At 32.5% G+C, this 22,505-nt stretch overlaps 1 protein-coding gene across 2 annotated transcripts in view; it reads left to right on the forward strand.

Annotated features, from left to right (window-relative positions):
* Positions 1 to 22,505, forward strand: part of LOC132705321 (uncharacterized) — a 70,258-nt gene that overhangs the window by 20,843 nt on the left and 26,910 nt on the right. The gene's annotated exons all lie outside the window — the stretch shown is intronic.

The following is a 22,505-nucleotide window of genomic DNA, read 5'->3' on the forward strand; positions in this document are numbered from 1 at the left end:
TGTTAATGTTTATATTTTTTAGATACTTACTTATTTTTATTCTTATTCATATTGCAAAATTTCTTTATCTTCGAAAAGAATGTACATGATTAAAAAAAAAGTTAACCGTATAAATTTAAGTCCAATATGCTCTTTACTATTTTTTAATAGGAAATTGGGGTATTTGGTTTATTATTTATTAACAATGGTATAAATTTATAAATTATGTTTTTAATGTTTTTATTTTCTTTTGAGGCACTCGAATGTCGCTTGACAGTTCTGTAGATCTTGCTACTGCATTGTCTTCCTCGAGTTCCACACAAAGATAAAGAAAAAAACTGTAAATCAGCCTAATTTGAGTAGTTTCGCAATGCAAACGGCTGAAAAAGAAAGATTGACAAACAAATAGCGAAGGCAATTATTGCTACTAATTTGAGCTTCCGATGCATTGAAAAAAAGTAAAAAAAAACTTTTTTTTTTTTCTGTCAGGGCAATGTGTGACTTGTGGTCGATAACAACTGAAGATGGACTAGCGCTTCTTTACGGAACTATTGATACTTCGGGAAAACCTCATACTTCACAATATTTGACTGAAGTAGTTTGTGACCTAATTTCTTTATGTGACCCTCATGGGAAAATAGACGGACTCAAAAGTTATAACTTATGGCTGCTCTGCACCATATTTTGAATTTACTTTGCAAAAACTTACAATGCCAGACGTCAAAAAACATATAATTCAAATTGTTAAATATTTTTGCGATAACCATCTAGCTAGAGCGAAATTCAGTCAAGCAGGAGGCCAAGCGTTGCTAATTGTTTATAGATGTACGTCACTCAGTGAGATATATTATTAAAAATCTGTGAAGAAAACAAAAACGAAATTGATTTGATCATTTACCAAAAGGTTTCAAATAATGGGCTTAAACATGCAGCACAGGAATATTTAAGCATTTTAAAACCAATATCAGCTACTCTTGATATTTTGCAAAGCAAAATCGCTGCTATCTCAGATGCTGTAATATATCTTCGAGAATGTTGTAGAATTGCCTTTATCAAAAATACAAAAAATTCAAGATCGATATAAGCAGGCACTCACGCCATATCATTTCATGTTGAACCCTCAAAAGAAAAAATGTGAGTTAACACCCGAAGAAAGGAATCTGGATTTAGAAACAATTAATAATTTTTGTGGAAACACTGGACTTTTGCCATTAGTAATATAGTTGAATGCCTGCAGTTGCCCATTTAAAAGGATGAGCCAGAAATTGCGAAACTGCGACCAATAACAAAACAGTTCCTCTGTGTAACTGCATTCTCAGTGTCAGTAGAACGAACTTTCAGCACTTTTGGTTTTGTACATTCAGATATAACGAACAGGATGGGGATCGAAAAAGGGAGAAAATTAGTATTTGACTTTAAACTGTACAACGAAAATGCAGAAGTATAATGTTTTTTGTCTAATTTTTTTAAAGAGTTGTGCCATTTGTGTTGGTCTCAATAAAAAAGATTTAAAAAAATAGAAGTTTGAATCGTGAAACGCTGGTGAAAGCCAACAAATATGTTATTAAATAAAACAGCGGTCACAACAAAGATTTGGTTAGTTTTGCTCGACGCGTTAAAAAAAAACGTTAACAACATAAATGTTTACATACGGCGTACGACGCGACGTTAAAACCTCCCATTATTGCACAATAATTAATCCGGCGCGTAGGCAGGCAACGAAAATGATAACAATTTAAGTATTGTGTTCGGTAGGTTTCAAATGGTACGGCCGCAGCCCCGCCATGGAGTTTCTCAACAGGTTATTGACCATATCGTTTCGATGCTCAGAAGATATGCAACGGTATGCACTTGTAATTACAAACTTCGAGTTGCGTATACCTTAATTTTCTTCGTTCAATTACCGCGCGGCGGTCGAGATGATATTTTGCGATGCACTTGATAATGTTAATTTGTCGTTTGGAGGAGCTACGGGACTTTTGACATAATTCGGTTCTTTTTTAAATCAAATCTTGCCCCATTCTACCCGCTTTATACGGAATATAATAATCACGATCAATTTCTTTACAAATCGAAATCTAGAAACTAGCAATATAGCACTGAAACACGGAATTTTTCGAGGGGATAGTCTCAGTGCCCTGTGGGTTTTCCTTGCGTTGAATCATCTGTAAGAGAGCGATTGACTCTACTGGTTAGTTTCATCAATCAGCCTAATCGACCGTTTCAAGGTACCAGGGCGATCTTCAAAAGGAGACAGCGGATAAAACAGCTTCACTGCACTGGCTGAGGAGCGGTTACATTTTCCATGTGACTAACCATTAAAGATAATGTTGTCAACACAAGAAGCCACCGCGAGTACACATCTTGAAAGAAAGAAAATATTGACAGAGACAAGTGCAGGAAATGTGGTTTTAGTTCCGAGCTCTACAACACATCATGTCCGTTTGCCAATGCCTAGCAGGCAATAAATCCTTGGAAAGCCATAATAAAGTAGCCGCCATAGTGTACCAAGAACTTCTTAAAGTGCATAATATTGATCAAGATTCCCAAACTCCCTACTGTAAGCTGGGCCGTCCACCATTGTTAGAGAATGATGTGTGATGGTGGTGGATGTATCGATACCAAATAATAATAATATGGACACGTAAATAAAAGAAAAGAGATTCTCTACATAGAAATCATAGGATTACGTATGGAGTCGGTATCTCAGTGAAAACTTGCCAGTCTATGCAGACACCACGAATATAGTTAGGTCGTCTCTGGACACGTAACCGCAGCGTTGTGAAAGCCGATCTGTCACTGTAAAACATACCGATGTCTTTGATTTTCCATAATATGGATGAACCAGTGCGCAAAACAAACTTTAAAAAAAGTAATCATGGCTGAAAAAAAAACACTTACAACTACATTAATTAAAATTTTAAGTATTTTTCATCTCCTTTAATTATTGTTACTTCCAGAGATTAACAATGAAGATTTTGTGCGGTTTACATGAAGATTATGGCTTTTAAAAAGCTCAATCGGTCAGTGATTTTGGGGTGTCTGAAGTATAAAGAAGGAATAGGTAGGCAGTGGCTCGTTTATTTTAGTTTTTATTCCTTTCATTCGGGAAATGTCTAGAACATCTTTCTTTGTTCATAAATATTAACTCCGCTAATTGTAAAAATAAAATAGTTACAGGGTGAGTCGAAACGATAGGTCAAATAATGACAGAAACTTTGTGGGAAAATATTTTCACTTTCACTCTGCGATTTTCTAATATTGCATTGAACTTTGTTCAACTTTTTTTTTATAAATTTAGCAGTTTTTTAAATCTTTTTTTGAAACTTAGGACTTATTTCGTTTCATAAGCCTCTTAATTTGCGTATTTTTTTCCTCATATTTAATTTTGATGACAATTGTAGTTTTTGAGATACGTTAATCGATAAATTAAAACTTAAAAAATAACCAGTAGTAAATAATAACATTTTTTTATTTTAATTATTATCAAAAAAGCATGAAAAAATAGTGATTTTAAAAATAATTCTCAACCGTGGGAAAATAGTGGTCAATATTGGGGGTTTCTGTAAATTCTATGCAAATTCTGTGCAAATGTCTTAGCATTGGAAAAACTTAAAAATGAATGAAAATTTGTGTTGTATGTTGCTTAGTGATTGTTGCTGTTGATTGGTTGATTGTGTTGCGATTTCTATGGTATTGTTTGATAAGCCAACAAATGGTATTTTTTTAACTTTTAATTTATTACTACTCAAAAATGCAATTTTCAACGCACTTGTGTATTGTATATTAAAAATATGCAAATTAAAATTCTTATTAAACGAAATAAGTCGTAACCGAGAAAACCATTTTTTTTGTGCTAGTATGCCCCAAAATTTACGTGAAAGGCGTGACCTGACAGAACAGTTATGCATAGCTACCAAGTTTCAACGAAATATGTGAAAAACTGCAAGGTTTATAAATAAAAATATTATTTTTTAAATAATGTTAACATTATTTCTCTCTAATCACGCGCAATGTTCAACAAAGTCGAGTTCATTATCAATAATATCAATAAGTATTTCATTTCGTTCATTTTTTATCTGCTATTTTTAACTCGTGCAATTTATTAATAACATTACATGGTTTATCTAAGCTTATTATCTTTCAAGTGTGTATTGTTTTCCTTTTAGCACTCTTAAATGTTACGCCTGCTTCGTATAGTACGAAGGAAATATTTTCTTGTATATTTTTGGGTTATATGATTGCCACTGTCTTTGAAGTCATTTAAATAATATTTGATTACTAGCTATAGCTATAGCTGTGTGCTATGTAATACCTGACGGAATAAAGTATTTCTTTCGATATCTCCGATTAAGTTTTGTGTGATGAAAACTAGGTTATTAATTCCAAAAACAAAGTGCACCAGATACACTGTTGCAAGTTACATTTAAGCAAATAAATAACGTTAGGAAACCAAGGCGATTCGAGCGACTTTTACTTATATTATATTTACCGTGCAAATGGTAAACATACGGCAGATATTAATTAAAACTTATAAACCAAGATTGTGTGTGACGCTTTGACTGCTTAATAAACACACAACTAGCGGATACCGTTATTAAAGTCGACCCGTGGAAAGTTTGCCGGTAAAAAGCGTTTTGCAACGTAATATAACGATTTACTCCGGTTTCCCACAGCGTAGAACAAAACGCAAAATATTCAGCAGATATTTTATTTTGTGCTTGTTGCTTAACGATCGTTTGGTTATCTTTTTAGTTTTCGCCGGTCCAATTGCTTAAGAGGATTGTTACACATCAAAGTAACAACAATGAGAGCTTTCGGTGTTTTCAAAATGGTCGTGAAAGTTACTGTGTTGGCATTAGTAATTAAGGAGACTGTATTATAACGAAGTTCTTCCAAAGTTGGACGAATTTAAGAATTTTTTGGTAATACTAGGGATGAAATTGTTTGTGCGCAGATACATGAAACAAGTAACTGTTGCCCTTATTATTATCTTTCGAAGAAACGACTATCTGCAAAAAGTTTTATGAACAACGCTTTAGTCACGAATTGGTTTAATAAACGAATGACCGAACAAGTTTTGTGGTTCATACTACAATATTTTTATAAGTAACCAAATTTATACCAGGACCATGTGGCTATTTGGGATTTTGAAAGGATGGTTTTGAGAAAATGTGTTTTTCTACTCCCGTCTAGCATACGGGAAGCGTCACTTTACCGCTTCGTCTCCCACGAATCCAAGCTACTTCGGACATTTCCGGGATTTTACCCCACGGGTTTGGGAGCAATCGGATATTTTCGGAGATATTTCCCACGCCTTGAATTTTGACGTTTGTCAATTCTGTTGTTGCGTTGTTGCATAATATACTATTACCTGTTCGACATATTTAAAACCTAGGCCTCTGTATTTTATTAACTATCATTTGACTATATTTTCTATTGTAATTCGATAAATAAAAAATACGTAAAAAATTAAAAAGATAAAAATAAGAGGACGTTAAAAATTTAATGACTGCGCCCTTGCATTGTAAATTTGTACCCGTAGGCCAGTTTATCAGGACATAAAAATGCAAATGAATCGAAATTTCTAAGGTAATGAATATTTTGGTATAATGATATATATGTCGCTTTTATCAAGCGATCATTAACTCTACTAAAAATCTAACTTACCGATGATAGTTTTGTTCTAGAATAGTTCTGGAAGTCCGCGCAGATAGGCGTTATGGATTTTTTATATCTTGGTTAGTTTTGGTAAATTTCAAATCGAGCTGTAGTGTTGAATGAATTGATAAAGTTAAAAGTTAATACTAATATAAAAGTGATACAGATTTATTATGATTAAATAAATAATGTGTAAAAAGTTACGAGCATTTTGACTGATTGATAAATCATTAGTGCTGCAGCTTAAGGGCAAATGCGTGTTTAAAAATTCCAGGTTCAGTTTAAACTATATGAACTATTCCAAAATCTATAAACTAGACCTTCTTTCACCAGCGTAACGATTCTCAGGTAAAGTTCGAATTTTTAATGCAATATCAATTACTGTTTGAAGTTAAAAACTATAAATGATCGATCGATTAACACGTTAACACGTTTATGGAACTCTGCGGTATGCTATACTTGTTACAACCCTAATCAAGTATTGGAAATTAACAAATTTTATTAATTTGTTGATTTATCTAAGCGGTAACAAGTGGAAAACAATTTAGGAAATAAATAATATCTTCTCAAGCAATTACGTCCTCTGGTGGTCATTTCAGTAACTCCTTTTTGCTTAATACGAATAGTTCAAGTATTTCTATACTACGCTCTTTTTTGTTTGTACGGCAAATAAGCATTATTATTTTTATTATCTATATATAAAATCATTTTGTCGGTCAAAAAGCGACCAACGTTTCGCTGCAATCCCGCCAAATTTCGTTCGGAACGTTTTATGCAATTTTCGATGGCGTAAAATGTTGATAAAATAAAAGGGATATGCCCGTCGGGAGCCCATTAAAAATTTATTCGACCGCTGTCATCAATATGGAAATAAATTATTTTGTGAAATATCGTGGAATATACAAGCGGCACGCGATCAAAATATTTCATTAGATATTTTTATGCTGGAAGACACGGTTTTCGTGTTTCCTTTGCGGCGGACGGGATATACGCCTTTTAGGGGGGGGCTCTCTTTGTAGTTTCCACGACATGAATGGGATTTTGTTTTATCGAAAATAAATTGGTTTCTCTCGATTATTGCGCGACGGTCGCGATAGTGTTAGAGTGTAAAAGTATTTGTGTAATATGTACTACGCTGATTTGATTTGAGTACATTTAAAAGGGTAATTAATTTCAGAAGGACTTGTTTTAAACATAAACCATTTGAAGATATATATAAATATTACAACAGAAAATTCTTCAAATATTGTAATATGTTGGATGGGATTACCGGATTGTTACTATGTTGTTGCATTTTTGTTTATTATTGTGATATTTACCAAAAAAATTGTACGCACTTACACATAACGATCCTCTAATTAAATTTTTAAGTTGATGTGGAAATTTATGTTGCAGTAAAATCGTAAAGCCTAATGCTCGACTTTGGAAACTGGTTATTGATCTTTTAAAAAGGTTTAAATAAAAATAAATCATCAATGCATTTCTTCAATCTAATGCAACTTAACGTGCTTGAATTTTTAAGTTAATCGCACTATTAAGCAAACTATATCACTATAAACCAACCAAAACTATTAAGATCCTATGCAAAGTTGACTATCACGGCAAACAAAAGTAGTTGCGGAATTATTATAACGGAAATAATTAATAGAATCTATACGTACGTGTGTACGTCCAAACGCATTTAAAAAAACAGATGAAGTTCCAGCAAGCCATAGTGCGATAATATTGGAAATTGCAATTTGCAAGTGTTCAGCATGCAGTTGAATGAATTCACTCTCGCCTTTTTGTATTTTGCAGATTATTTCACTTACTATTTTTATTATGATTTCGAAAATTTTATTGTTTAATTGATTGGAAAGTGTCTATATGAAACTCCTTTACTTCTTTAATGGCAAATGTCCTCTAAAGCAATGAACGAACGATATTTTAAGGCCATGTTATAAAGAAAACTTAAGGAAAACAAAAAAACAAATACAAAAACATCTATAAATTTAAAAGTTGCCGCTCAAACCGAGAGAAAAAATTAAAGTTGTGGAATTGACTAGTCTAATTTTTTTGTTCACATTGACCAGTTAGTTGACCGAAATTATTTTAAAAATACCATGAAATTTATATTTTTTATTTATATTTATTTATATGGTGCATTACGTCTCCGTCGCGTCGTTCTGAGAACTAAATGGAGTCGATATTATTATTCTCCGAATCGCTATGGGTAAATTGGACATCACAAACGCATAACAATTTATTATAAAATTTATATTATTATTAAATAATGATGGATAACACTCTACAATTGCAAGATGTTATTTAAAACATTTTTTGACTACTCAATTAAGAATTGGTCAATTAACCAGCCCCAACATTACCTATATTGAGGTATCTACATTTCAATTCAATTCATTCAGTATATTAGAACAAGTGGGGTCTCTAAACTAATAGCATAGAGCACGCCTCCGTATGATATTTGGCACAAATAAATGTTTAAGATATGGACGTTCGGAAACAAGGACAAACCCAGAATAAACTATAAAACCACGCTGACGTAATTAGTGAAATACGAAGTATCGTCCGCAACGAAGTAGAAGGAGTCTTATGGTAATCATAGACTTTCACTTGACGCATGCGCCGCGCGATAGACATACTTAACGGTTGGCAAATCGAGGTCGAATCGTCGAAGCCAAATTTTAACCATTCACTTTTTAGGATTTAAGCGGATTTTTGGTAGACATGTCGAATTAATTTGAAAGTGAAATTTTCATTCTCTTCAAAATCCGCATAATAAATATGCAGTTTTTGTTGCTTTACTTGCTACAGAGTGTTTTGGATGTAATGTTATTAATTATTGATGAAATATTTATTGGTTTGATCATTTTCAAAAGTGCCAATAACTTGTTTCATTTATGAAATTTATTAGTGCACTTTTATAAATCATCCGTGGCGTGCTTCGATTTCAACTATACCTCTTGAATGAATGAATGAATGAATACAAACTTTCTTGGAAATCATAGTTAACGGTGTGTAGATAAAGACGTAAGACATTTTTAGATCCCAGCATGTTTTGTGTGGGTACGAGTAGACCGTGCACCGTGTATATAGCTGTCAATATCAATTGAAGACGTCAAACAGACACTTCAAGAATTTAGCTAACCGAAGAAGAATTTTAATTTTTTAAATTATTCAAGAAATACGTTGTTCTCAATATAATAGACGAAACACAATAACAATACGAAATATTAAAATATAATCTAAACCTAATAACACTTCATAACATACTTTGCGTAATTTTGATACATTTTGAATTTGGTTGGTCGCTTAAACTATATGCTACAAAATGCAAAATTCAATAAAGAATAAAGGTGACGCTTTTAAGTGTTATTGGTAACTATATACTCGACCCACTTATATCTCCACCAAAAAGTTCAAAGTATTTGAAATGTTAAGTCTATCTAATTCAGAAATAGGGTTTTCATGTTAAATGAGTTGAAAAACTACTTTTTCTACTCTTTTTGTTTAATTTTTTCTAACACCCGTGCTCGGTTATTAATTGTTATATTATAAATTAGTTATAATCTATTCACCTTTCATCCGCTTGGTTTCTATTGATCGATAACCAGCACCTTTTACCCTAGATAACGAAGGCAAGTTTAATTTTATTTATATTCGAAGTTCTGGGGAAGTTCAATCATTAGATTCGGAAGAATTTGTGTGGTGCAAATCGTACAGTTTTGCTTTTATTACTCCGTACTATAATTTTGGTTATTCGAATTTTGAAAATAATTCTTTGAGAAGGCGTTGGTGGAAAATTACGCTTTACTTAGGAGAATGTTCGGAAAATGACGTAAATGACAATTCCGAAAGTCTTTTGGTGTAAATTCGATAAGAAGTCTTTGTAAGAATGCGATTTATCCTAGCGGGCATGATTATTTGTCTGCAACTCGTTTTTTCCAGCTGTGAGAACAAACCAAACGTTAGGTTAGTATTACAAAGCGATGTTTAAATATCAACTCAAAACACATGCAAACGAACTCTACTCTTTCGACTGTCGGACACGTCCGCAAATTCAGTTCAAAATCAAAGATCTCGATTTGAGGCGAACGGCGGCGTAGTTTCTAAATTCTATAATTGAACCTATTGGGTATTTCATCTCCTTTCACTTGTTAAAAACCGCGAAGTGTGTTTCGTTTTTATTATGTACCGTAACATTACTTCCTGGTACGTTACGGGTAACATTTTTATGCAACCATTGAAAAAAATAGACCTAATGGTATTGGACAAGTTTTAACTACCGCTGAACGCCAGAAGAAGTAATAAATGAGGATGTTGTCATTGCGAATCACCTTTAAATATGTATATTTTATGATATTACTGTATACCCAGTAAAATTTCAATGCCGTCGAAACCCGTATATATACGAAAAACTTTTTTGTTACAAGGCTAGCAATCAACATTAAACCAAAAAACTACACGCAGCACAACATCTCGGAAAAAAATTAATCGCGTTGACTACTCTTTTACACACATTCTCCAATATGCAAATGCGAACCCACTTGTTTTTGTAATAAGGCGCGAGACTTTCTCTTCTGTGTGATTCTATTTCTGTGTATATTCTTTCGCGAAGCGCCGGCCTTGGTGAAGAATGTCTTCTTTATGGTGCCGCAATCCATTTTCACCTTGCTCATTTTTCGAAGCATTCCAAATCTGAAGTTTTGTTATATTTAAGGAAGCGCTTATTCTGTTATTATATGGTTGACCGCGGAGGTTATTATGACCCATTTTTTCGGCAGTTCTTAAAACAACAATTTAAAAATGTCAAAAAACATGTTTTTTTTGTACACTTCCTGTTTTTTGGTTGGTTAGACTAACTAAGACTAAGACTAACTAAGTAGTAGTCGAATAACCGTAGATAGATCGCATAACTAAACTGGCACCGTATTTTTGTGACCAAAACAATGATTATGCAACAATATCTCGTTAAATTAGCTAACATGACAATCTCCAAATTTGTGTTTCTAAGATTTCTAGGATTCGAGATTTTTTAGATTTCAAATTGGGTAAATTGAACAAAAAAAAAGAAAATAATTTCCAATAGCAACGAAGCTTAAGAGCTAGAGAAGAAAGAGAATGTGTGAAACAGAAACGTTCACAAGCAGTGACCGTCCTTTAACTAATTTATGCCTGTTACCATTTACCATAATTATTTATATACGTATTTTCTTTTTTGTTTAAATCGTTGGTAAGTAAAACTTTCCTGCTGCTATGACGGATGTTGGGTCAAATGCCTTTTACTTGCTCCATATTTAATTGAATTAGATTTTCTCTAATATAACGTAAAAAATAAGAACAGTTGCTGATCTCGGAATAAAAATGCAACAAATTCCTGTAGTAACATTACAGTATATCCTAGTTGTATAAAATTAAATAGATGAAAATCAAACGGAAAACAAAATGCTGGATCCAAAAATGTAAAAAATACCGGCGTCATTTAAAATTTGAAAGTTACTGTCATTTTCAGCCAAACCGGAAGTGAATATTGTTAAAAAATTTAACGATGCGTTTTGTAGATTTTTTTGTTGGTGTTTTGAATATTGAAAAACTTTGAATGATATTAGCGGTCAATCTTTGAGTTATTTCAAAACGTATTAAAAGGATGTAGAAAAAATATTTTAAAAAATTCCATTTTACAAAACTATTTACAAAACATTACAATCATCCTGTTGGCATTTTACTTTGACAAACTTAACAAAAACCGACTCAGGAGGAATCCAGAAGTTTTGTAAAAAGTATTACAAGTAGCCTGTGAAAGTTTCTTTGAAAAATTAAAAAATATATTTAAACAATGATTTTCGTTGTCATCGTTATTGTTCTGATCATTTGTTAGCCAGATGTAGAAAAATTGTTTAATATTAATATGGACACGGCACTAGTTTTTTAAAAAGCGTTTGACAATTAATATATTAATTTTTTATTATAATTCAGTACCTCGGATAATAATATCAATACATCAACAACTAGTATCTAGTATTCAGAGTTTATCATAGTCCCTATACATAGTTTTTAATCCATCAGAAAGTTTATTGTGTGTTGAAGCTGATTTGAAAATATTTTTTTTGTTACATATTTGTTTCTTACCACTTATTTTGCAAAATATGCATTGAATTAAAGTTCGAGAAGCACATCCCACACAAATAGTAGAGAATGGTACAAAGAGAAAGCTATCAAATAATTTCTACTTCTACATTCGGGAATGTTATTAGAAATATTATTTACATTATATATTATTATATGTTATTTACATTATTTGGCATTGAATTAAAGCTAGAGGAACATATATTCCACACACGAAGTACATATCTAGAGTGGTTCAAAAACAAAGCTGTCAAATAATATTTACATATTGGGTCCTGTTTACAGTGTTTTATTATTAGTTGTAAAGTCTATGTTATTTACTATCGTATTCTTTTAATTAAGCAGTATGCAACCAGTCTGTTCTATATTAATTTTTATTTTATTAGACAAATAGACACATAGACCTTGAAGGTTCGATTCAATACATCCCGATGTTTTTTTCTGAAGTTTATTTAGAGTAATTATTGAACGACAATAAATGAGGTTAGGATTTAGGAGTAATTTTAAAATTTGTTAATGTCTCCAAAAAAAATCAAATCTATTGAAACAATCCTTTCGTTCTCATCTTTATTGTACCGGCCATCGGTTATAGAGTCTGATTTTCTTTATAAATTCAGTTCCGGTTCACTGAAACTAAAGCGGTCTGATACTAGTCTTCTTCGGAAATTACGAATATGAAATAAAAACGAAAAACAAGATTGCACGTGCCAGAAGTCAATATACCCGTTTTGTTATTTGCGTTGTAGTACAATGTACCCACGGCTGATTGAAACCGCAGCGCGCGCTCTCACACACAGGCACACACATTCGCAACTCTACCTGGGCATTCCGGTTTAATAACAGAAAATCGTTTTCTATGCCCACGGATCGCAAACTCTCTAGATTGGCGTATCTAATTCGAAGGAAGTACCGAACAAGTCCCCAATTAGCACAGATCACGCGGCGTTTATTATAACAGTTCGTTTTCGTCCTCGCAGGCCTTATAGTCGCCGGGAAGCTTGTCGATAATTTCGTAACATTGTAAACGGCATCTACGTCGCGGCTGTATTAACTCCGCGTAACGGTGCGAAAATACGAGAGGCCATATTTGCCGGAAAAATTGGAAATGCGAAAGAAAACACCATTACTCACGGTAATAGGGTTATACAACGCTCGACAACCCCATAAATTTCTTCGCCGCGTTGCCGCGGTTTTAAAAATTGATATTGAACGAGTTAACAACAAAACTGCGGCATTTTATCGGCATTATGTTAAGCAAATGTAGAAAGATTTTTTTTTACTGATCAGGCATGCGTAAAGTTTCACTTGTGGACCTCAATGGCCGTGAACAGTCACACCGATGGCGTATCATCTAAGAAACGGCATACTTCTTGCGGCGTCCCTCAAGGATCCGTTTTGGTACCCATTTTGTTCTTAATTTAAGTTAATGAGTTAACGCAACTTGAAATCACAGGCCGATTCGATTTATTTGAGGATGATACGACTGTGACTTGGTGCAACGAAGAGTTAAAATAGCTAATAATAACTACTAAGATAATAAAATATGATTAAGAGAAATTCACTTCCTTGGATTAAATTATTATGCTGTTATGTTGGGTATGGGTTTCTTTATCGACGAAAATTTGGAGTTTCATATTCACGTTTATAAATTAAACAAAAAGTTACATATACAACTCTTATTTATTTTTATTTTTTTGCGCTCGTGTTTAATTTTGTTGTTTATTTCTGTCTGTGTTCTACGTAACATATAAGATGGCGCAACTAATTTTTTATCTGATTTTTTAAACGAAACGTCCCATATCTACTTTGTCCTGTTCCGTTGTTGCGATTGGAGATTTTCCAAAATATTCGTTTTTATGGAAGATCGGCAAGAATTCGTTACCAAATAGCTATAGTATGATCTGAATATAAAAATAATACATTTACATCTACGCTGCTTGCTCAAAAATACGTTTTTGTTGTTACTTAATAACGAATTTTGGTATTTTTTGCTTTTATTTGCCATCGTCGGATAAAGAACGTATTTAAGATCAATTAAAGATAAACCCACCGTGGATGGCGAAAGTGTTAATAAGAATTAAAATAAGAAAAACATGTCGATTTCGGTTATGATTTCAAGGGAAGTATCGAGTCTAAAAGATAATTGACGTATTGGTATAGAACATCTTTGAAGTAATTTATATATACAGGGCTCCCTATATAACAATAAGTTAATATAATCTTTTAAGCGATTAATAGAAACGTTAAAAAACAGGAGAAAAATTAGTTTTTAAAAGTTCGGGAAGTATATAATTCAGAATATTTTTTAATCGTTTGTCTTTCAATTTTATGGAATTTTCCTAAATAATTACAATGTGGTGTTGAGTGTCAATTATTTTGTTAAATTAATTATATTGCATAAAATATTTCATTACAGTTTTTCCGGTAAAATCTTTCAGATATGTATTAACTTTGCACGTTTTTCTTTGAAATTGAATCGGCAGCGAAGCTCGTTTGTTTTCTCTACTTACTAAAATATATCCGCGTAATCGTGGCAACCTCGCTTGCCGTCCGGATCTTGTACAAAACCGTAATAAAAGAGTTCCGTTTTTATGCCTCCTATTTCCCCGCATTTTTATATAAGTAAAATGTTTCACGTTTCATGTGCTTGCGTTTGTGTACGGGCAACAAGTAGCCCTACGCAGAATGCGTCTAATGAACAAGCCTAAAATTAATGTTAGATCGCGATAATAAGTATAGTCCCGTGTGAGTGTGCATGTGTAGGGCGTTATATGCCCACACGAACCACACTTTAATGATAGAGAATTAGAATTGGTAAGAAGATTTTAAGGAAGTACTTAGTTAATTTGTCTTGGAATTATATATATGGAAGACGTGATGTTCGTTCTGTCTTTAGTAACCTGGAAACAACGTTTTGCTGATAAAAATATAGTGAATGGAAATATAACGAAGCGGACAACAACGACAGACTACCTCCTATTAAAATGAAAAGACAAAGTAATAATCCAACATTGATAATAGTAATAATGTTTATTAAATCAAAAGCAAATTAAACAAAACAAAAGAGAAGAAAATTATAAAAAATTACTAAGGTAGATGGTAGTTCGTAGGAAAGAAAAAAATATATTTTCCGGAGCTCCACTACTTAAGTAAAAATGCAGAAATAAATCAATCCTTCATTAAAAGTTAGTTTGACATATTTTTAATGGCTTTTTATTAAAGATGATAAAAAGGCTGAAGCAAGTACATATTATATACTGAATTGCATACTTAATTAACTGTATTGTATGAAAATTAAATAAAACGAATAACCTATAAATGTATCAACATAGTAAATTTATATCAAATTGCTTGAGATTCGGCAGAAAAGTAGAGTAGAGAAAGTATCAAACCGAGCAACTAACGTTGTTGTTCCTTTTTGGTATTTATAATCTTTTTTAAAATTAGTCGATTTATGGATATGGAGGCACCTGGAGAATTTTGGGACTTGTTTCGACAGGAATATTCCTTGTTTTCTGGCATATTGGAAGAGACAGTTAGTTATTTGCTTTAATTTAAGTAGGTGCTTGCGCGGTTGGTATATTATTTTTTGTACAATAAGTAGAAAATATGTTTTCAGGGTAATTGTCTTAGGATCTTCCTTCTTCAGGGGATTTGGACAATCTCGTACGACTATTAAATACTACGCGATCGCGGTATATTTCGGTTCGTTGCTCCGCCTATTGTTGTATTATTCTATTTGAATATAAAAGTGAGAAGCCGTTAAACACAAACGTGATCATATAACCAAAACAGCGGGGTCATTTACTGAAGTGCTGCAGCCTTTCGTTTTTGTTTTCTTTTCGAAAACGAACGGATGTGAATAATATGTATAAACAATCGCGTAGACGCTCCATCAGATATTTATTTTATTCTATTACCGAAAATAAAAGTTTTTTAGAAGGAATCGCGTTCAATTTTCTTTATCGGCCAAACCTTCCTCCATGCCGGTCGCTAACAAAGACGTGCAAGTTTCGATAAAATTACCTAACGCTGACCCAGTAACCTACTTGACAAGAAGCTACTACATGAATTACGTCTTTCAGTCGGAACTCGTTTCAGAACATATTCCGCGTAGTAGCGATCTTTGTGTAATATTTGTCAATATATATATTGCAATTGCCGTAAAATTGCCAAACTAACGTAAATAATATGTTATCATTGTCTCCAGATCATACATTCCCAAGTCGCATTCTCTGTCACTGCTTTCTGATTTTCCGTTTTTACAATATTTAGCGATGTGATGTTCGGAGGAAAAATGTTTACAATAATCTCTTAATCGGTTATAAACTCACTCGCAGTTGTTTGATTAGTACAAAAACTGCATTTTCCATTTTTGATCGACTTTTTGTGCGACTAGACAAGACTGCGAAGCACGAAGGCACAAGGGAAATTAGTTTTATATTTATAATTTCTTAGAATTCTTCTGGAATTCCCTTTGAATCTTTCGCGAAATTCCCTACACTCTCTCTCTCTCTCTCTCTCTCTCTCTCTCTCTCTCTCTCTCGCATTCTTCGCAGAATTCCTTGGAGTTGATCTGGAATTAGTTAAACGAAGATATAAATGTTCCAGCTAGTTTCCTTCTCATGCGAAAAATTACATTACATTGTGTTATATGTCTATATTTGAGCTGAATGCGAATTTTATTTTCGGCCATTAGAAACGCCGGAACTATATTCTACCATGACGCATTTATTTAGTGTCTAACGATTATTCTGGTGGGTCCAGTGTGAACGCTCAGTTTAATCTTGCAATAGCGGGTCAGAAAGTGGACCCGTAATTCCTTGGGCTTCGCGGCAATTTTGTCCTTATTTAAATTTTTTCGTGATCAAAGTCGACAGAAAGTGTGTCGCGGTGGTATTATGATTTTACGCTAATTTCTATGCATGTAATTTAAAATGTATCGTTTGCAAGCAAACCATTTCCAAAAATAAAGGCAACTTTCAAATGTCGTGACTACTAAAATATTTGATGTCACTAAACTAATTTCATAGAAAAATTTTCATCTTGTCGTGGGTTGTTGCCTCCCCATATAACATAGACTCTCTTACAGTAATCGCTAAGGTGTAACTTGAAATTCGTGTATTAAATTATCATTTGTATTTAAAATTTTGACTTGCAGTGATTAAATAAAGTGAACGAATTCGGAGTGAAGGAGTTAGATTAACGAATATCAGCATATCAACATTTCTGAGAAAATATATATAATATGCCCACAAATTAAATTAAAATATATTTTCTTCAGCAGCTTAATAAAACAAAACAATTCGTGTTTTAAAATCTATGTGTTAGATTTTTGGATTTAATTGGGCAGTTTATCTAGTATGACGGTGAAAAAAGTTTAGATAAAAAGAGGTTTAGAAACTTGGTACGTAATATAAGCAAACATGTTTTTCATGTGTAGTTTGTGAACGTAATTCTAACTACCTAACTAATCGTGAAAAAAGAAACATGGCGATGCCACTGTTACCTTCGTTAGCAATGCAGAACTGAGGACTACATCACCTTATTTTTTTTTTAGTAAAAAAACCTAGGGTGTACTTGAGGGGTTCTCCAAGGATCTATACTTGGGCCAGCGTTATTTTTCGTCTAACTTTTTACAACGTCGGACTTCAACATAAATTCTCAGTCCTGTTCACTAAAAGGGTCAAGAAAGTAACTGGACTTTACATATCACATATTTCTGTAAAACAATAATTAAGCACTTTTTTTTGAACTGCTATTACTAATTATTTATTTATTATGAGCAGGTTGTTTAAAGTTAGGTGTACGTGTTACCTCAGAACCTGTCAAGGTCAAAAATTTGTAATTCCAAAGTGGTTTCGATTCACTTGTAATTTCAAAATATTGTATTGATTGTCTATTTTCCAGCTAATATTTCTGTATTGTATAAATTGTTAAAATCTTTCGAACTATATATATTTCATATTCATCCTATGAACGTAGTGTGCCTAAAATATTTTTAAATTTATGTTAAAAGTGACGATTGCAGGTTTAAATATATTTGTAATGCATAACTTCAGGATGTCCAAAAAGGAACATAAAAAAAAATAAATAAAAATCGTTAAAAGTTTATTTTTTATAAGGTTGCTTATTTGAAATAATTGTATATTTCGTAATATTACCAATAAAACGTTTTTCACAAAAGTTATTTACATTATCTCATATATACAGTTCTTCGCGTCTTATTAATTTGGTGTTTAAAATCTTCGAGCATTGTTATTTTTTGTTTTTGAGGAGTTGACCGATAAGCATTTTATGTATGGTTTGGCTGATGGCAGTGCGCCGGTAGCTAAGCGATTATATCAAGAACGCATTCCTAACAGAGCTAGACCAGATAAGCGAACATTTTCAAATATACATAGAAGGTTGACTGAAACCGGTATCTTGACGCAAATAATCATTTAAAAGGTGCCCATCGAACTGTAAGAACTGCAGAAATTGTAGAACCAGTTTCAAATTCTATTGATGAAAATCCTTAATTTAGTACTAGAAAAATTGGAAATAATCTGAATATCTCGGTTTGGAAAATGTGGCAGGATTTTCTATTGTATCCATATCATATTCAAGCGTCTCAGATATTTTCCCAGCGTGTTAATTTTGGTCAATGGTTTTTGTACAAAATTGTTTACAGATGGAACTTTTCCAGAAATGGAATTGTTGAAAATTACTTAATTGGAACCTTTTAACATAAAAATCAAAATAAGTTAGAAACTGGGATAGCCTATTTGAAATATATCTAGGAAGCTCCGAGGAATTAAATATACTTAATATGCAGGCCCTATACAACACTTTAGTGTAGTAGCAGACGGTTTTATTTATTACTATTTTATTATGTAAAAAATCCATAGCGTTCTGTTGGTTTTTGTTTGTTCAAGTTGAAAGTTTTTATCATTTCTTAATTTCGCCATATCACTACACAATCAAAAACATAATAAAGTGTTCTGTTATTGTTTTTTCATCATAAATCGTATTCTTATCAGGGAGCGCGTCGCGTCGGTTAAAAACAGACTGGTGTATAAGTGACGTATTATTCTAAACAAATCAAAATTAATTTCACAAATCCGTACGTACGAGGTGAATATCGGGTCGCCGGCTCCACGGGGCCTATAAATAACCGCGGAGTAATCGCGATTTAGTTACATATATACCGAGAACCGCAATAAACATCTTTATCTAACAACTCGCGCCTCGGAAATTCAACGTTAACATCATACAGAGCGTTCCGCTAAATTGGAGCATTTAAACTTTGCGTCACGTACCGGGCACATAAAAATAACCGCCTGCCTTTTCCCTTCTTTTATTCTGTTATTTCGTATTTTCCGGTTTCTGGGAATATGTAAGTAATTGCGTTTTGTTGTTAAATTATTAACGTCATTAATTTATCAAAGGAATAACGAAACTTTTTTCTCTGAATCGACCAACGTCCCGTGCATACCAAACACTTACCCGGACTGTGCTACGCAGTTTCCTATAAACATGCGGCGAATTAAGAGTGATCTCTAACTAGGTAACCACAAACTGAACTTTTCGGACTCTGGAAAGGACTTCTGGGTATTACATTGGATTCTCGGCTTGTTTTCGAGATGCACGTAAATGCATACGGGTGACTAATGGGTTTAATTAAATCTTTGATAATACTTTTTTACAGTCTTGTCAGACTCGTGTTGGAATATGCTACTGCAGTCTGGAATCCAATGTATTTTAAATATATAGAAATTTGTAAATGCTATAAATTATAGATTTAATAGACAGAGACATTTTATTAGTGAAAACCTTCGTTTCTATTGTATGCAGTCTTTGAAAAATCGTAAAACAAATTTTGATTTAGTATTTCTTTATAAATTTGTAAACAATTTGATTGAATCTTCTTTCGTTTAAAAAAAACTTTAACTGTAATCCATTCTTCGAAACAGGCATACGTTCGCTGTATCTACATATCACTCAAACTACTTTTCTAACTCTCCTATTAGAACACATGTTTCCGGATTTTGACCTATTTGCTCTGAGTTTTGAAGCCTTTAAACAAGACGGTATACCAATTAATAACACACTAATTAAAAAATGTAATTAGTTCTTAATTTGGTTTGTAAAAAATAATTTAAACTGATACTGACTAAGCATCTTTTTTTGTGACTTGTGCTTTCCTTTTATTGTTTATAAATAAATAAATAAACTGTCTCAGAGATTATTGAATAGTGTACCTTATGATTTCATTAGCAGTTGCAGCTCTCTCAGTCATTATTATACAACGTACACTGACATCATCGAATCCTGTGCGAGCAACATTATTTCATATACGTAAACTACATACTACGTTCCATATAAATTGTAAAAAAAAGTAGAGGTCTGACAGAGAAACGAATAATGCTAATAATAATGGAAAAACTCACGGGAAAACGAGAAAGTCCTAGCTAAAGTCTCTTTTCACTTTTAAAAACAAGCGTACAATCAAAGAGCGTACCTAAGTGATTTCTAATTTACGAATAACCAAAATCACTACTATTTTCACCAACCACATCTCGTAGATTTAAAATCTGCAGATAAAAAAATAACCAATAATTTTTGATCTATAGCTCTGACCAGTAATTTGTCAAAAATTTGAAAAATGTATTAAATTATGCTTAATCCGAATAACTCGATAAGAATCAGAATACCAGGCTAGACTAAACTCTAATACGGAGGAAGCAGTCGAAAGCAAGAAATGAATGGGAATTTTTCTCAACCTAGGGAAAACATTTGACACAGTGGCGCACCAAAACTTGCTAATAAAAATTAGAAAACTGGAAATGGGAGAAATTGTTAATAAACTATTCCAATCTTGGAGTGTAAAAATTAAGATGCCCTTAGTAGTTTTCCAACAGTGAATGTCTTACCCGCAAGGGACGGTGCTCAATCCATTGCATTTAAGTTAATGAGTTAGTTAGCTTAATATTCAAGGAACAGGGAGACACGGTTGAAAAATATAAAAACTTGGTATCATAAAAATCATTTAACCCTAAACGTTGATAACTCGTACATTCTTGGGTTATCTTGGAGTCCTTATAGATTCAAATTCAGGATGGCAAGAGTTTGAATACATCTCTAATAAAACTAGAAAATCAATCTATAAATATTATTAACTAAGCCAGGTTATGATTACAAAAATGCTAAAGAAGTTGTACTGTGCATTAGTCTGCAATAATTGGCAAAAAAAAATATACACAAAGCCACACAAAATATCAAGAAACACTCAAAAAACAGTAACTGCTTTATTCCAAATGCAAGACTCTCTAAATGTCAAACACATACTTTTTTATACCATACCAAAAACATTTAACATGTTACCCGTTGAATTTAAGAATAAACCATTTCATAAAATAAAAATAAACTCAAGCAGTGGCTAATAAATAATCAAAGAACTTGTTCTGTGCTAAGCACACTCGGTATAGGCTCTGCCTATTCTTGTTACACGTTCTTTAAAACTCATTCCATTTGTGTCTTTTATAGTGAATAATCCTTAAATTGTTGTAATATTTAAAGCAAAAAGTAATTTTGAGCCATTTTCGACACAAATTTTATTATATTGTTTTGTAGTTTGTTTTAGGAATTTGCAAAAATAGTTTCAGCACCATGTTAAGTGCACACGCAGACTGTGAAGTCCACAGTGCATGATTGTTGGTCAATGTTATGTTTTAATTAATTTTGTTGAAAATAAATGATTATTATTTTTGATTACAATATGAGTGAGGATGTCGTGTTTTTTACTGATAATTTTTTGACAAAAAGTAAAATATTTTTTCCTTCTTTGCATGAACTATAAAGCAACAACACTCTTCACAAAAGAGAAATCCCTTGCTCTCATGCTAATGGTGAAATGTTATTTTGACAGTTTAATACGTGTCCAAAAACAACAGACGAGCAAGGTCACCGTAGTTATTATTGTTACATAAACGGAAGTTTACACCGAATTTGTTTTGGACCTGGATTGTTTTTTTTTTTAAACGTTAATAAATCGTGCATTAAGTACAAATAGAGATGTATTTCTTCTTAAAATTTGCCCAAAGTGACTTACATCGTTTCCTCGTGTGTTTTTTAGTAACATAAAATTCCAAAAAGTGAAGTTTAAGGTTACATTCCTATTTAAACTTGGTTTTGTGCGGTATGTAAGCAAATAGGCTTCTTCAAAAAATACCTTCATGTTGTTTAAAGACAAAAGCATATTTTACAAGGGTGATGAGACTATCTAAAGAAGTTCTTATTGAAGTTTAATGTTCTGAGACCTGTTAATCTAAATTCGGTGTTGATACACAAGAACTTCAGATATTTCTTGTGTATTCGAAGTCGAAAAAAAAGGAGATGTGCCAATCTGATTTGACTACGATAAATAATTATATGTTTCGTGCGAAAATTTTATTCTTTGGTATAAATTGTGTGGACGTTTGATAGAGAGCTTTTTAATGATATATAACTTATGTATAAGATTAGTAAACACCTTTTTAATGGAATTGTCAATATGTTTTGTCAATCTTAAGTAGTTTTTCTGTACCTACAGTAAAGTTTAAGTGATTTTGCTGTTGTTTCTTTGTGGATAATTCCAAGCAACGTCTCTGAAGTACCTTTTTGAAAGTTCATCCCTCAGTATATTCAAAATTTACTTAGTATACACAAGGATGGTAATTCGAATAAGTCGTTCATATTTCAAATTTATAAAAAATTAT

The sequence above is a fragment of the Cylas formicarius genome, unplaced genomic scaffold (genome assembly GCF_029955315.1).
Source record: "Cylas formicarius isolate icCylForm1 unplaced genomic scaffold, icCylForm1.1 PGA_scaffold_7__23_contigs__length_41026272, whole genome shotgun sequence".
In the NCBI taxonomy this organism is placed as follows: domain Eukaryota; kingdom Metazoa; phylum Arthropoda; class Insecta; order Coleoptera; family Brentidae; genus Cylas; species Cylas formicarius.